We start from the raw sequence: 13,457 nt of genomic DNA, 5'->3' as shown, positions 1-13,457 counted from the left end.
CCAGTAATGCATGGAGTTTGTAACCATTACCAACACTGATATTATGTTATAATACATTGTCATACAAATGGAACCATTTAATTTATTTACCAAATGGTACTCATATAAATTTTAGATTTTTAAATTTGTACCCTGTATTATTGTTTTTATCAAAAATTGAAACCAATGTAATGTGCCTAAATGTTTATTTACTGTTTTGCCGTATCTCAATCCAATAGATAGAATAGGGCAAAGGGGTGTTTTTTTTATGTTTTACCTATGAGAATAACATGGGGAGATTTTAAGCCACTTTTTAAAAATCATGCTCATTCTCTATATATTTCTATACAAATAATGTCCAACTCGAAAAATATTTCCAATCCCCATTAATCTCTGTATCATGTGAGATTTGTACCAGTTGGTTTGAAATATTTATAAATATAATGTGTTGCTGGAATCCCTTTAAATGGCAAGAAACACGTAGTCTTGAGACCTCTGGTGGATTTTTCCTTGTCTGAACTAAATATTTGTAAAAAATTGAAAAAATATGATTTTTACTCAACTATTTTAGGGTTTTGAAACATGTATTACCGAGGAATCAGGCAAATATTTCGTGCCGAAATTATATTTAACCTTATGTGAGGACTAGGAATTGCTATTTAAAATTAGTCCTGCTCCACAGTATTGTTGTAGGCTTGCTTCTCGTCCCAAGTGATGAATTGTGTACAGTTTATGTGTGGTGCAAAGACTGGGTTCTCTTTTTAGTTGTGACAAGCTCATTCCTAAAATTAGTAAGGCATGCTAGATGGTATTCAGTTTGTCTCTCTGAATGTAAGCAAAATATAATATTCAGTTTAGGACTTAAAGTTAATGTCGGATGCGATGTCTCTTTGATTGAAAGTTTGGGTTGTGATGAGCTCAACCCCTATCACTAGTATCAGCAGAGATCCACTGAACAGTATTATTATGTGTTATTGTACTTTGTGCTGATTAATATGTGTTTGGTAAATGAGCATGGCACAACACACAATCCCACATCTTGCTAATCGTAGTTAGTAGTTTAGGTGGTCAAAGTAGAAGTAGGGAGCATTGACTTTCTACAATTAAAATTGGATATTTAGTTAGAGCCTCAGACTGTAATAAAAAAAAAATAGATGAAAATGCAAACTCTAAAGGCCCCGACTGTGTTTCATACTTTCGGGCTGGAACAACCTTTACTTGGAATATCGTACATAAATTGTTTGTATACATAAGACTCTTGTAGTGAATGTACTCTTCAATGAAAAGACAAAATAAAGATGAAAACTACTTTATGCAAAGAAGAGAAAGTGATTGTGAAGGGTAGCTACAAACAATCGCATTTTAGTACACAATGAAATTTGCTATAATTATTGGGATTGTTTTGGGTATTTTCTTAGATATTAATTGTGTTTACAGTAATTAATCATAATGGGGAGCTATTTATGTTGAGATATACTGATTTAGTTAAAGTGATAAAACGATGACCATCGATAGTGATGGAAAAAGATTTTATTTGTTGAGCAATTGATGTGACAAGGAGTTTCTTGTTAAACAATAACCTGGAAAACCAATACAACGTAATGCATTGTCATCCCTCATTGGTATTGTACCTTACAAGCTCTGTTGTTCTTTACTCATTTTCAAAAACATATAAATTATTAAATAAGCCATTTTTTTGTTTATTTTCAATTATTACTGGAAACTATAGGTCTATATTACTGTATGAACATAATTTCTGTATTTCATATACGTAAAAACAATGAGACCATGCTAAATTACAGAATTCAGTAACAAAGGAAGTTGATATTGTGCTATATACCTGAGGGTGTAAATATAGAGGTGGGTATTTCTATAGAGACCTAATGATGAATCAGAATGTGAAAGTTCTATGGTAGAAATATCAAGAAAGCAAGAGTGATCATCAGAGGTAACATGGTCATTAGGGAATTTATAGAGAGGGGTCATTCAGGTTGAACTAGTATATAGCAGTGATTCATCTAATATAGAAACAATAGTTACAAATAACCAGAACCAATCACTGAATATTTTAGTTAGTGTTCCTATCCTACTGTTAAAATATGAAACTCATTTTAACATGAGTTAGTGAGTTCATGCACGGCAACATGAGTGTAATAATGGTTCCAAATGTATTTATCTTAATTTATGGTAGATTTTACTAGGTGTGCTTACTCTATAGTAAAACTCTTTGAGATCATTTAATATTTAACACACTTAGATTAGTGAATAAATCATCAAAGTGTGATATAAATATGCTGGGTGAAAGTATTAAAACTTGCTATTATATGTTATTGTACTTTGTGCTGATTAATATGTGTTTGGTAAATTAGCATGGCACAACACACAATCCCACATCTTGCTAATCGTAGTTGGTAGTTTAGGTGGTCAAAGTAGAAGTAGGGAGCATTGACTTTCTACAATCATTATCAATTAATTTTATCAATTCAAGGATTGTCAAACGTCTCGGTTTTGCTAACTATGACCTGGTGTCCCGAAAAGGGCTCTTAAGACCATAAAATGACAATACATTAAGTTTGGACTATTGACTGTGATGTGAATTTATGCATACTTCGTCATACAAATTTTACACTATAGTATTTTTACAAGTTCTGACTGCGACTGTGATGTGAATTTGTGTGTATTTCATCACATAAATTTCACACTATTTTCACACATTTCACACCACTATTATGATGTGTTGTGCCTGCATGGGTATGTCGAGCCATGGATATCACAGACCACCAAGCTATAAGGACGTATGCTAGAACTGATCCAATCTCTGCCAAACCCTGAATACGAGCCTGGAGGCACAGACTTCGGACCAAGGATCAATTGTAAATAGACAAACCTGCGTGGTAGGATATAGAACACTGAATAATACAAATGTTAGAAACTTTAGTCTTTTACTTATTTACCCTTACCATCCTCTGTTTTGGAGGAAACTGCCTTACAACCAACATGATGAAGATTGTATTAATACTTGGTCATTATAAAATTGATCAAACATAAATCTGTATTTGCCATTATTCATAGACCTTTCCTTGTCTATTATGAAAAAGCCATCCAACACTGGTGGTATTGATTAAATAAAAAGTCATTATTAATATGATTGTTAAATATAAGGTTTTAAATTTATATTGCCTTGTTTGGATAATATTAGAATATATACGTTATCACGTAAATGTTTGCGTACTTTTCTAAGTAAAAGCAGTTAATATTTTTATGTTGACCCATTGAGAGAAATTGTATACCATTTGTACTATAAAAGGTCTACTCATACATATCAGTCCAGTAAAAGTTCTGTTACAATCCAGTCACAGGTCAGTCTCAACTGCATCCATAGTTTCTCAGTCAACCTGTCAGTCATTTGGTTACAGTCTGTTCTCTAACTCTTCATTAACCAATGTTACATAACATTTTTTATTTGAAACACAATATTCTATAACATTTTCATTGGCCAGTTTTTGTTGATTGTTATAAACAGTACTTGATATACAAACACATATGTTGTCATCAGTCAGGCGTCCAAACAATAAAAAAATATCGATGAGAATCAACCTTTATGTTGTTAAATACAACAACCGATTTCTTCTCATCGATATTTTTTTGAGTAAGCACACCTAGTAAAATCTACCATAAATTAAGATAAATACATTTGGAACCATTATTACACTCATGTTGCCGTGCATGAACTCACTAACTCATGTTAAAATGAGTTTCATATTTTAACAGTAGGATAGGAACACTAACTAAAATATTCAGTGATTGGTTCTGGTTATTTGTAACTATTGTTTCTATATTAGATGAATCACTGCTATATACTAGTTCAACCTGAATGACCCCTCTCTATAAATTCCCTAATGACCATGTTACCTCTGATGATCACTCTTGCTTTCTTGATATTTCTACCATAGAACTTTCACATTCTGATTCATCATTAGGTCTCTATAGAAATACCCACCTCTATATTTACACCCTCAGGTATATAGCACAATATCAACTTCCTTTGTTACTGAATTCTGTAATTTAGCATGGTCTCATTGTTTTTACGTATATGAAATACAGAAATTATGTTCATACAGTAATATAGACCTATAGTTTCCAGTAATAATTGAAAATAAACAAAAAAATGGCTTATTTAATAATTTATATGTTTTTGAAAATGAGTAAAGAACAACAGAGCTTGTAAGGTACAATACCAATGAGGGATGACAATGCATTACGTTGTATTGGTTTTCCAGGTTATTGTTTAACAAGAAACTCCTTGTCACATCAATTGCTCAACAAATAAAATCTTTTTCCATCACTATCGATGGTCATCGTTTTATCACTTTAACTAAATCAGTATATCTCAACATAAATAGCTCCCCATTATGATTAATTACTGTAAACACAATTAATATCTAAGAAAATACCCAAAACAATCCCAATAATTATAGCAAATTTCATTGTGTACTAAAATGCGATTGTTTGTAGCTACCCTTCACAATCACTTTCTCTTCTTTGCATAAAGTAGTTTTCATCTTTATTTTGTCTTTTCATTGAAGAGTACATTCACTACAAGAGTCTTATGTATACAAACAATTTATGTACGATATTCCAAGTAAAGGTTGTTCCAGCCCGAAAGTATGAAACACAGTCGGGGCCTTTAGAGTTTGCATTTTCATCTATTTTTTTTTTATTACAGTCTGAGGCTCTAACTAAATATCCAATTTTGATTGTAGAAAGTCAATGCTCCCTACTTCTACTTTGACCACCTAAACTACTAACTACGATTAGCAAGATGTGGGATTGTGTGTTGTGCCATGCTCATTTACCAAACACATATTAATCAGCACAAAGTACAATAACACATAATAATACTGTTCAGTGGATCTCTGCTGATACTAGTGATAGGGGTTGAGCTCATCACAACCCAAACTTTCAATCAAAGAGACATCGCATCCGACATTAACTTTAAGTCCTAAACTGAATATTATATTTTGCTTACATTCAGAGAGACAAACTGAATACCATCTAGCATGCCTTACTAATTTTAGGAATGAGCTTGTCACAACTAAAAAGAGAACCCAGTCTTTGCACCACACATAAACTGTACACAATTCATCACTTGGGACGAGAAGCAAGCCTACAACAATACTGTGGAGCAGGACTAATTTTAAATAGCAATTCCTAGTCCTCACATAAGGTTAAATATAATTTCGGCACGAAATATTTGCCTGATTCCTCGGTAATACATGTTTCAAAACCCTAAAATAGTTGAGTAAAAATCATATTTTTTCAATTTTTTACAAATATTTAGTTCAGACAAGGAAAAATCCACCAGAGGTCTCAAGACTACGTGTTTCTTGCCATTTAAAGGGATTCCAGCAACACATTATATTTATAAATATTTCAAACCAACTGGTACAAATCTCACATGATACAGAGATTAATGGGGATTGGAAATATTTTTCGAGTTGGACATTATTTGTATAGAAATATATAGAGAATGAGCATGATTTTTAAAAAGTGGCTTAAAATCTCCCCATGTTATTCTCATAGGTAAAACATAAAAAAAACACCCCTTTGCCCTATTCTATCTATTGGATTGAGATACGGCAAAACAGTAAATAAACATTTAGGCACATTACATTGGTTTCAATTTTTGATAAAAACAATAATACAGGGTACAAATTTAAAAATCTAAAATTTATATGAGTACCATTTGGTAAATAAATTAAATGGTTCCATTTGTATGACAATGTATTATAACATAATATCAGTGTTGGTAATGGTTACAAACTCCATGCATTACTGGTGTGACTTTATCGTTTTAAAATGCTTATTTCTAAAAAAAAACTGCTTGAGATACGGCAAAACAGTAAATAAACATTTAGGCACACTACATTGGTTTCAACTTTTGATAAAAAAAACAATAATACAACATAAAAATCAAATAGTATTTTAACATTATTTTAAATGAGTACAAATAAATCAAACTGTTATCATGAAAATGTTATAAGTCTATACTTGATTCCATTATTTTGAAAGTCCATTATAAATGTTCTAAATTTGTGATTTAATCACCAGAGGTTCCAATAACTCAAAAGAATTATATTATTTGATATGAGTACAAATAAATCAAACTGTTTTCATTAGTATGCCAATGCATTGTAATATAATATCAGCATTAGTAAATATAGGTCTCCTTTATTGTTTAAAAGTGCTTATATCTCAAAAAGGCTTGATATACAACAAAACGGCTAAAATTCTAGCCTACTACATGGGTTTCAACATAATAATACAGCATAAAAAGTTAAACAATTTCAAACCATTTACCAGTTTCTTTTGTATGTGAATATGTTATAATATAATTTCAACAATGACAATGGTTTCAAACTCCAGGTGTTGCCAGCACGGCAGTGTCGGGGGCGTGATGATGTTCAAAGTAATGCGCCTCCTATCACTTACACATTGGTCTAGCTTCTAATAAAAATATTTATAGCATGAAATTTATATATTAAAATTCTACATGAACTACTGTTTAATACAATATAAATATAATTTAATTTGTGCAAGTGTGTAATTATTAATTAAGGAAAATATAAAAAGGTTACTCTAAGTAAACATGAAAAAGTAAGTAAGCGAAGATTTTTTTTATTTTTCAGTCAGAGAAAAACTATCAGTGGGAAAAGTATAGATGATTAGATGTTACTCAATTTTTGTTTTAAACATTTTTCCATAAGACTTTTAGTTTGTCATCGCTGGGGATCAGAAGTGTGCCTATGGGTTAGGAGCACGCCCGAGTTCGCGTGCCGAGAGCCGGGTCTTTAAAAAAGTGGCCAAAAAAATGAGCCATTTTCCAGGCTTGTTTTTTTCAGTATTAATAACATTTTTTTAACCAAAAATGCCCCCATATAGCCTCTAAAACGCCAAAAATGGGGTAAAACCATCATATTTTACCTATTTGGGGTGTTTTTTCGCCAAAAAATTTCAAAAGTCCTGGGTCCAAAAACGCCGAAAGTGAGGTAAAACCATCATATTATATCTACTCACACTGACACTACTACCATAGTTTATGGACATTGAGCGTGAATGGTGAACCAAAGGGTGGGATCCATGTCTTATAAAGACGAGTTTTGTTCAACGGTGCGAGACGACGTCCAGTCATTTTCATTACTACATCACGACTGATTTCACACTAAAATGGTATGGAAGCCCGACAACGAAAGGTAATTTTCTTAAATACTATAAATACGAGTACAGATAAAACATTATTAAAACTATCAAGACAAACATGCTCTTACGTAAAGAAATAATCGATCATAAGTTTAACATAGAATCAAAGAGAGTACGGTATGTTTTATCTATAATAAAATACTTTTCAATTCATCAATAGACCCAAATAAATAAACATTGTTGTCCTTAATCCTCAAAGTAAAATTACATTTTAATTCCTCTCAAAATATGAATGAACGGAATATTTTGAAACAAACATGTTAAAACTATAGATAAAACATACCTTCCCATTTTTTTTCTTATCCTTATGTAACAGGAAGCCATTTTTGTTGTTAGTTCTGTCTGGAGCACTTTTAGAGCTAGAGGTTGTGTTTTGTTAACAATTTTTTGTTGTTGTTGTTATTTCAGTAATTTAAAACATTGTTTTCATTTAACCAAATAAAATAATAGAAACACAGTTTCGTTCACACTAGCAATCAGTATCACCGGACAAAAGCTTAACACGAAAAAACAAGTTGCAAAAGTTACAATGGGGGATGAGAAGTCATTAAGTTGATCTATGGTAGGCAACGTTTGAAAGGCAAGCACAAAGTACCCCTAAAACAATAAGTTGTAAAACGTCAATATGCCATTCAATGTATTTTATATTACATGACTGATGTTTTAAAAAGTTAATTACCATCATAATGTGTTTTTTTATGGACACTCATACGCTGATAGCTTTGGTTGGTTTAGACCTGCCTGGGTGAGGTCCAGAACAAATAAAAACCGGAACATATAAAATCAACAACGACAATCAACAGCTTCACAAAAAAAAAACTCAAAGAGTACCTTATAAACAGGCCATATTACAACACCACAGATTACAGGACAGCACACATACCAAAACCTCAAATGAAAAACTTCTTCAAGAGCCCTCCAAGAAGGGAAGAAATCTGACGACTCCCCGATCCGAAGATTGTGGTGAGGACTACGTGGTAAATGGTAAACGGTTAACCTATGTGACGGGAGTATCACACATATGTCTTTTCATGCTACCATGAGGCCGTACTTACAGAATGTACTCTGTAGCCAGAGCCATCTTTAACTCCAGGCCACGCCCTGGTAGAATTGGCAACGTTGCAAGTGGTGTTGTTTAGCGCTAGACGTCCCATAAGATAACATGGCAGACTGCAGACAGGTGACACCAGCTCATTAATTCGCGTATTATTCATTTAAATTTAAATGTATGAACATAAATTTATTACAAGATTGAAAATAAAATATATAGAACTGAAAACCAAAACAATCTTTAAATTGAAAATCTATTTTTGTACATTAAATTGGAGTAAATATTTTCATAGCCCAGTAAACAAGCTTTTGTGTTCTTAAAATACACAAATTACCATTAGCCACCTCCAAAAAAAAACGGCTGTTACAAGTTACAACCACAACCCTACTTGTGATGTTGCCACTGCGAAGGCCACGGCGGGTAAAGCGGTATAGGCATGAGTTGATAATAAAAGTATATTAAAATTACATGGACCTTCGGGGGACTATATTTTAGTTTATTGTTTCTGTTTTATAGAAAACTCCTGAAACACAATCATAAACAAACACACCTGAAGATTGATTTTAAATTTACTGCATCGCTGCATGCTACAAAAATCAGACCACCGTCTGCCTGTTGATGGTGTCTGTCGCGTCGTCTGCCTACTGTCAAACTAAACTTAACCTGAGTAATGTGTTGATTGTGTTCATACCTAATTAATAAAAACCTAATCTGTTGAGAGTTTGTTATGCAGTTAAAATCACTGACAATTACTGGAAACTTGCCAACTTTAAGTGAAGATCACTTAAAAAGGTATATTCATTTCTATGTAAAAATAGCCTTGTGATTGAATGGTTTGTTTTTGGGGGTTTTTTTACTAAACTAATTGTCTGTAAGTAGGCTATCTGAACAATTTTAAAATTTAAACTAAATATAAATTTAAATTACTCTATCAAACCAACCAATCCTAATGCTCAACATTGAAGTTACTTCAGTTAGTGGTACGATATTGGAAATTAAAAACCAGGCCCTTTGTCCAAATTTACTCCTGATCCTATTTATATCAGAATGCTCTTTGAATTTATCTGCCCTAGACAAAATCCGGATGACAACCTCACCCTATCAAGCCGAGTTTATTATTTTTTCCTCTTAAAAAACGATCAATGATGAATAATAAGTGAATGCGGTGCCTCTATGGCTAAGCCCCCATGGTATCTACCTACTTAACTAAACCCATGTACAAAACTCATATGACCATGTACAAACGGGGGTAACGATTGAAGTGTAAACTGGTAGTGTTACACAGTAATAACTACCCTTGTCAATTGCTATGCTTCTAGTGACTTAAGATAGTTTGTACGCTGCCTATTGTTGGCACGCACCACTGTGCTGACTAAAGTGGCGTGAGCAGTGAACGTGTTATGTTGGTAAACAAATTAATTAAGTTAGATTCTAGTAACCTTCTAAGTCCAAGTAACATTAATTTATTCTAGACGAGTACTTTGGTATTATACCAACCACACCGATAAATCGACTTCCAAGTAGGCCTAAGATTATAATTAGTTTAAATAACAAAATCTTCCTAACCTAACCTATAAATCAATAGACATGGTTTAGCCCCTGAGCTGAATTGATGACTAATATAATATAAATACCTCGTCACAGCTCTGTAGTTTCTGTAGATTACAGCTGTTTCGGCATTTTAATGCCGAAACAGCTGTAATCTACAGAAACTACAGAGCTGTGACGAGGTATTTATATTATACTAACCTATAACATAGTCCACCCTTAGGTTAGGAAAGGTAGGCTATAGTTTAGGAGTGGTCTGTATAATACCAAAGTACCTCTAGACGCATTAAGTTAAAGTATACAACAGAAGATTTATTTAACTATTATGGCCACTGCGTCTTTTTCCTTTTTTTTATTACTCAACCGCTCATTACCTGCAACATTCTGGTCTATAAGGTAATCTAAAACAGCTATGTACCATTACAGTACGAGTCACATTTCTCACAGCCTGCAGTGATAAGATAGTGTGGGAGTGGGATAGTCAAGAGTATAAAAAACTTTGTGCTCACTATAAACTGTTATTAGTTTGGAACAATGGAAGGTTTAACATATTGAGTCTGAAACCTACTTAACAGCAACAGATTAGTGAGAAAAAAACGGCCATCTAGACTACACCATGTAACTTAGGTCATAAATGTTAGCCATTTTCAATACCCATCGGTTTAGGCCTAAATAAGTACACTTTACTTATACGCATTAGGTCTAAGGCGACACACTTCATGAAGTATTGTAGAAGAAGGTGCGAGACTGCTGTTTAAAAGGAGACAAAGAAAATGATATGGCCATGTTCTACCCAAGTTCATAAAAATTAAATTAACAAAGTATACATGCCATGTATCCTGTTGTCCAAGGTTAGAGCAGCCTTTTCTGAGTTGTGTAGTAGACTTTATAGCGATGCCAATATTACAAAAACTGAACGGTTCATGACATTTGTTTTAGATAGGCCTAGTTACAAGAGCTGACGGTAAATTAAGTTCTCCAAATTTGCAACTAGGCCAAGAAAGCTAGATCAAATCTGATAGCGCTTGACAATGGATTTTAGATAGAGGTTGAACCCACAGAACACGATTCATACTTGGTGAGAGCGTTGGTTCCATCAACATTGTTTCTTGCTCCTTAGAGAGATTAATTTCTGACAACAACTAGACTTAATTATCACATAGTGGTGGAAACTGACTAGAACAGTAGTGGTCACAGATCTGAAGTAGGCTACTTTGCTTGGCCACAACGGGAGCTTCATAGAGTCGTTAATTTACAGCCCTCTTAAATCTAAGAGATTTGTAAAATTATACCTAACTAGATAACCTGTTGCTCAAAATCGAGCAAAACTGAAACTTGTATAAACAAATAAACAAAAAACATAAACAGCCAGACCTTAATCAAAGAGTCGCTCTAAATAATTTATATGACTGATTATAGAAATATAAAAATATTATGATGTAAAAAATATAGAACCTTTCATTTATGGCAACAAAGAGTAAAAACTTAACTGTCTCGGCCAGTCTTTTCTTGCTTAAAAATATGTAAACCACTACAATGTAAACATTTAACGTTCATTTGTCCGAGATTGGACTATCACAACGGTGGTACTATCACTATGTACCCATCAAATGTTCAATTGAGAGGTTGATGCAAGCGGTCATGTTGTACTGGCGGCATTTGATTTTAAATTGAAATGAAATAAGAAAGTTAACCAAACAACAGAAAACACTATAAAGGAATTGGAACTTTGATATACATTGTAAATTACATGATAATATGGTAATGCAACAGATAACTGCCCTGAGAATAATCACTTTTAAACATTCACTTCATCGCATCGAACTGTAACTACATGATAATCGGTAAAGTACGATGTAAGGTAAATCAAATTAACCATAGTCAAAAAGAATGAAATATTTATTCTTTTTGTCTATGATTTAACTATTACAAACACTTTGTTGTCTAGTATTGCTAGGAAACTCTTTATTATGAACCAGACTTAGTTAACAGATTGAAACAAAACATAAATAATTCTAGCTTTGCTCTGGAAGTTTTAAGTCCTGCAGTCTGTGGTTAACCTAAAAAACTATTTCAAACTACGTCCATATGTTATTTATAAACAAAAGGAAATGAGTTTGATCTAATGTCAACAGATAGCGCCACCTTCCAAACTTTAGCCCTTAAGTGTACTTAAGTGGTACCCTTTCTTAATATTCTGAGACGTATTTGCACATATAAGTGAAAATACCTTTAATTTGACACCTCAAACGTTAAAATCCGTCAAACCGTTATCGAGTTATGACTGTGAAAAGAAACCTGCTTGCGTATTAATATATAGACTAGGGTGGTCTGCCGTTACACTTTAGACGCATAAATGAACGAAAGCATTATTTAAAGATTGTCAATGGCTAAAGCAGCTAACAACCTATAATATGTTTCCTTTCAACAGATTCACCGTTTGTTTGCCCGATATTAGTTAAGTTCTAAAGAATGAAAAATGTATCTGATAGTTAATTTATTTAGTTAAGAATAAGAATTGATAAAAGGTTATTAGACATGTGTATTTGAAATTTCGTTTAAACGGTCAAGAGTTTCTTTCTTGTTGCCCAAGATCCGTGTCTGTTAATAATTGACATCAATCGGTCTAGTGAAAACGGTGGATCCAGAAGTAGGCCTTCAAATGTCTTAACTCTTGATAGGCCTACGTAGGAAAAACCTAAGCCATGATTCTGAAGATCCAATGTCCACAACAGCTTGGTCCACAGTTATCAGGACTTTCTTGGTTTTCACGTACACATAGTACTCTCATGTGAACAAAATCATTGACTGGTAGTTGGTGTAGCGCTTCATCACTAATGGTTATGTCAAAATAGAATGGGTTATTTGCCTTCAGCCAAATAAGTGCTTGCTGTAGTTTTTCACGTCGAACTTTGAAATCGATATGGCCAAAGACGCCTTGACGTTGGACAATAATGATTTTTAAGTTTTCGGGCAGTGTAGGTAAGACAGATGCTATTTCATTAATATCTTGCTCAACATTAATGATGTTACCTTTGTAGTGAAACTGGCCATCCTGACAATTTGCTTGTACTTTGTAAATGCGCATAGCGGATGTACTCGTGCAATCAACATTTGTTCTACAATCGTCAGGTCAGTTAATTCGTTCGGGACACTTGACACATCCATATTATTTAACGCCGTGAATTTAGTTGCATTTGAACGACAACGCGAACAAATTGGTGATTGGTTTGAAGCCGTTAAGAGTCTTCCGTAGTGGAAGCCATGTTGGATTTCTTCCCCATAAGAACAATGTTAACTTTGGGTCCAAATATCTCATCAGCAAATTGTCATATAATTATGGATAAGGAGTTAAATTTAAGGAATTGCGGTCCTCTAGAGATTGACGTTTTTTATTTCACAATTTTTAATTTTTTTAATGAATAATTGATTATTAATTAGCTTAAAATTAAGCTAATTATTGAAAGGAAATTAAAATGGATTTTCGAAATTCAAAAACCTCAGTCACGAGTCTATTATGTTAAAAATACAAATTATAAATTTCAAAGCTATATCTTAACAAATAACGCCGTTACGTGTCCACAATGATGTAATGTTCTAACATTGTTCTTATGGGGAA

The sequence above is a fragment of the Macrosteles quadrilineatus genome, unplaced genomic scaffold (assembly GCF_028750875.1).
Source record: "Macrosteles quadrilineatus isolate MER2022 unplaced genomic scaffold, UCM_ALF_1.0 Scaffold_6__1_contigs__length_79288215, whole genome shotgun sequence".
NCBI classification, from domain to species: Eukaryota; Metazoa; Arthropoda; class Insecta; order Hemiptera; family Cicadellidae; genus Macrosteles; species Macrosteles quadrilineatus.
This window is presented reverse-complemented; position numbering follows the sequence as displayed.